We start from the raw sequence: 4,514 nt of genomic DNA on the forward strand, positions 1-4,514 counted from the left end.
TTGAACTGCTTTAAAGATTAAATCTTCAAATGATATGCTCCCGTTGTCTTTTTTGAGACACCGCATGATTTCAGATAGGGTTGAATGAAACCTTTCTATTTGTCCGTTACTTGTCGATGCGTACGGTGCGGTGGTGTGTAATGATATTTTGAGTTCATCTTCTAACATAAACTTTATTGCTGCTGAGCCAAATGATCGTTCGTTGTCCATTATTATCCATTTCGGCATACCGAAAGCAGTTAACATTTCCCTCAACGGATTTTTAATATCTTCAGATGCTCTTGACTCTAAAATTTTTACTTGAACATATTTTGAAAACTTGTCAATTCCCGTTAAGACTCTATGTTTTTCGGTAATATAAATATATATGTGAACTATTTCTCCTGGTTAATTAGGAATAGGGGTCGGTTGGATTTCTCCTTTTGGGGGGTGTCTATCGTATTTTGATTCTTTACAAGTTTGACAGGCTTGAACTATTGCTTGGATTTTCTTGGTAAGTTGTGGAAAGAAAGAATTCTTCAAAATTTGTAATTTGTTCTCTTTTGCATCTCTATGGGCTCGTTTATGTTCGAGGGTAATTATTTCGTTTTGTTGGGACTCCGAAGTTACGTCGTCTATTTCGTTTTGAGTACCTTACCTTGTATGATTTAAAATAGGTAGGGTAAATGTTTTGAATTTTTCCCATTACCTCTTCGGATGTAATGATTCCGTTTATAAGCTTAGGATCAAGTTTACTAGTTAAAATTGCAATAAGTTTTTCTTCCGTGTAAGATTTTTGTTTAATTATGTGTCTGTGGTATGTTGGGAATGGCATTTCGAAGCTATAGGAATCTGTATCGGCAGTCAGTAATAATAATTGGTTTTTAAATACGTTAATTGGAGCTATTGCTATTGGCTGATGCTGAGGAGCTGATTGAATTAATTTCAGCGGGGGCCCGGGCTTGTACCTGATCTCGTGGTTATACTCGCCAATGAGGTCTCTCCAGCGTTTAAGCTTAGCGTTATGGTTATTTACGCTATTCGAAAAACTCAAGAATTGGTGATCCGTGTATATTACCACTTTTGAATACCCGTAAAGATAATGTCTTAAACTTTGGAGCGCCCAAACGATCGCGAGCATCTCTCTTTCGTTAGTTGCGTAGTTCTCTTCAGTCTTTGACAGGGTGCGTGAAATGAACGTTATTGGCCTATGATTTTGTTCCAATACTGCGCCTATTGCGTAACTTGAAGCGTCAGTAGTCAATTGAAATTCTTTTCCGAAATCTGGATAGGCAAGGGTAACCTCCCTGGAGACGAGAGTATTTTTAAGTTTCTCGAATGCTGTAATCGCATCTTTGCTCAAGTTGATAGCAGTTCTGCTTGACTTGGTCTTAGATATCCGGCCTTCTTCGCCTCTTAGAAGAATGGTTAGGGGTTTTGCTATTTTGGCGTAATCTTTTATGAACCGCCTATAATAACCTGTCATGCCCAAAAGGAACGGAGATCTTTTAATGTTTTTGGGACTGGAAATTTTGTAATCGCTTTTATTTTATCTATGTTGGTTTTTACTCCATTTTCTGATATTGTGCACCCCAAGAAGTCTACTAACTAAGTCTAATAACCTGTCATGCCCAAAAAGGAACGGAGATCTTTTAATGTTTTTGGGACTGGAAATTTTGTAATCGCTTTTATTTTATCTATGTTGGTTTTTACTCCATTTTCTGATATTGTGCACCCCAAGAAGTCTACTTCGTTTTTAAAAAAATGGCATTTCTCTATTTGAACCATCATATTTGCGTTTTGTAGCGTTGAAAATACTCTTTCCAAGTTTTTGCCGTGCTCCACTTCGTTTTTGCTAAAGACTATAATATCATCAACGTATACATAGCAAATTTTCCCTATGTATTCTCTCAATATGTCGTCTAACGCTCTTTGAAAAATGGAAGTGGAATTTTTCAAACCGAATGGGAGTCTCGTAAATTCATATTTTCCGCCATTTACCGCGAATGCTGTTTTTTCTATGTCTGTATCTTTCAGTGGTATTTGATGAAAACCGCTCTTAAGATCTAATACCGAAAAATATTTGTTGTCCCCGAGCTGCGCAATAATTTCTACAATTTCGGGTATGGGATACCGATCTGAGATAGTAACTTCATTAAGTTTCCTATAATCAATTACTAATCTGTACTTTTTTTCTTCGGACTGGCCGGACTTTTTCGGAACTACCCAGACTGGTGCATTATATGGTGATCTTGAAGGTCTTATAATACCATCTCTTAGCATCTCAGTTATTTGTTTTTCTACCTCCTGTTTGAGTGATATTGGGTATGGGTAATGTTTTCCGTAAACTGGAGAATCTGATGAAGTTCTGATCTCACCTACTACTTTAGTTGTGTATGCTAACTTTGAATCGGTATCTGCGAAGAGGATTTTGTGGCTTTGTACGAGGAGTTCTATTATTGATTTTTGTGACTCGGTCATATGGCTGACTTGCGGTCCAATTGTATTTACTGCTTGTGTCGCTAGTTGATGAATTTTAATTTTGCGTTTATTTCCGAGAATTAATATATCATTTTTTTACATCTATTATTGCTCCTAGTCTTTTCATTGTGTCATTGCCCAAGATACCATGAAAGGTTTTCAGGGTGTCTAGTAAAAAGAATTTCATGGGTGTATCCGAAATATTAGCGAGCTTAAGTATTGCGTGTTGTGTTATTTTATTGTTACCACCGACTGAACTAACTGAAAAAGTGTTCTCATTTGGCTTTGGATTTGGTACTAATTGATTTTGAATATAATTTTGATTAGAGCCCGTGTCGATTAAGAATTTTAGAATTTTTCCGTTCCCCGTGGTTACTTTAAAGTAAGGTAGTGAGGAACGATTTATTTTAAAAAATAAAGTTCTGACATATCTATGTATTCTTGTTGTTCGTTATCGCTTTGCCATACATATTCCTCCTGAAGTTCGTTAACGTTATTTTCTTCTGCCAACTGATAATACTCTTGTTCTGAACTTGATGAAGCTTCATCAATTTTGCTGCGCGTTACTTCCTGTCTTTGGTTGAATATGGAACTGTCTTGGCATCTTATTATTATTTGGGGCATTAGCGGTGCTGAGAGGTCTTTTCCCTGCATAATCATTATTTGCTGGTTTGTTCATATAATTTATATGACGTGATCGAACTGACTGATCTACGTCCATAGGTACCGGTTTCGGTTGTGGTCGTGGCGGAGGTTTTGGTATGCTATAGGGCGCTACTACACCGGATTGGTTTGTATAAGGTTGACTATAAGATTTGAATTGGTTAGTTTGAGTAATTAGGGGTTTTCCGGATTGGTTTGGGTTATGGTAGAGATGCGGATGGAAATTTTGTTTGACGGCTACCATCCGATATGGTTGTTGGGGTTTAGGTGGTAGCATGGGTGCCCTCCCTAAATACGGAGTTTTTGGTGTCTGGTTATTCCTAGTATTTTGATTCTCTAGCAGACTGCATAAATGTAGAGCGTGTCCTAAATCATGTGGTTCTTTAATGGCCAGCAATTGTGCCAGGTTTCCATTAAGTCCTCTGACAAAAGTGTCTAAGGCTTTTTCCCTATACATGGCTGTCAGAGATTGTATAGTTTCTTGTGAAGCATCTAAGCTGCCAATTTGGTTCAGAATTAGTGATAATTGTTGATAAACTGCCTGATAATATTCATCTATAGTATTGTTACCTTGGTAAAGAACATATAGTTGATATTCTAAGGTCTTTAAGTCGCGCTTGTCGGCTAAATGCGCTGTTAGGCATTTTGAAATAGCTGTCCAATCTAAGGGGGTATTATATGATTCTAATACTGCGTCCGCTTGACCAGTAATTTTGTTACGGATTGCTAAAAGAATTCCATAATATTTTGGTGAACCAATTCTGTTTTCATAGATTTTTAACACCCTCTCGACACTTTTTCTCCATGATGAATATTCACTTTTGTTTCCTGAAAAGTCTCTAAGTGTCCGAACAATGTCTGGTAACTCACTAAGATTGTGCGTTAATTCTCTTTTAATTGTTTGGTCTGTATATTTGGAAAAATCTTTATTTGGATTAAGTATTTCCTTTACTAGGCTACTGAGATTTGTCTCTAAGATTGTTTTTATTTTTTCCTCAATGTCCCTCTCGGTCATGATTCGTGTGTTTATTTGTGTGGAACTGGCTGATGAGGGTCCGGTAAGATTCGCGAGTCTGTCTGCCAAATCTTGTTCGGTCATTTTGGGTATGGATATATGAGCAGCGAAAAGTTTAATTTAATTTTTTAATTTTAGTTATTCAGAATTCGGAAGTTGTCTTCTAAGAATTAGGGTGTGCGATTTTTTATTACCTTTGTAATTATTGTGTGGGAATTTTTATTTTCCCTATATTTTGGATTTTTTTCTTTTTAACTTACTAAAATATGTCTTCTACACTTTATATTTGGGTAAAACTTTTTCTTCTTTGAATATTTTTCGATTAAATATTTTTTATGTTTTGCTTAAAACTATTCTTACAGTGGTAACATATCTC

This window comes from Drosophila gunungcola (assembly GCF_025200985.1).
Source record: "Drosophila gunungcola strain Sukarami chromosome 2L unlocalized genomic scaffold, Dgunungcola_SK_2 000007F, whole genome shotgun sequence".
NCBI classification, from domain to species: Eukaryota; Metazoa; Arthropoda; class Insecta; order Diptera; family Drosophilidae; genus Drosophila; species Drosophila gunungcola.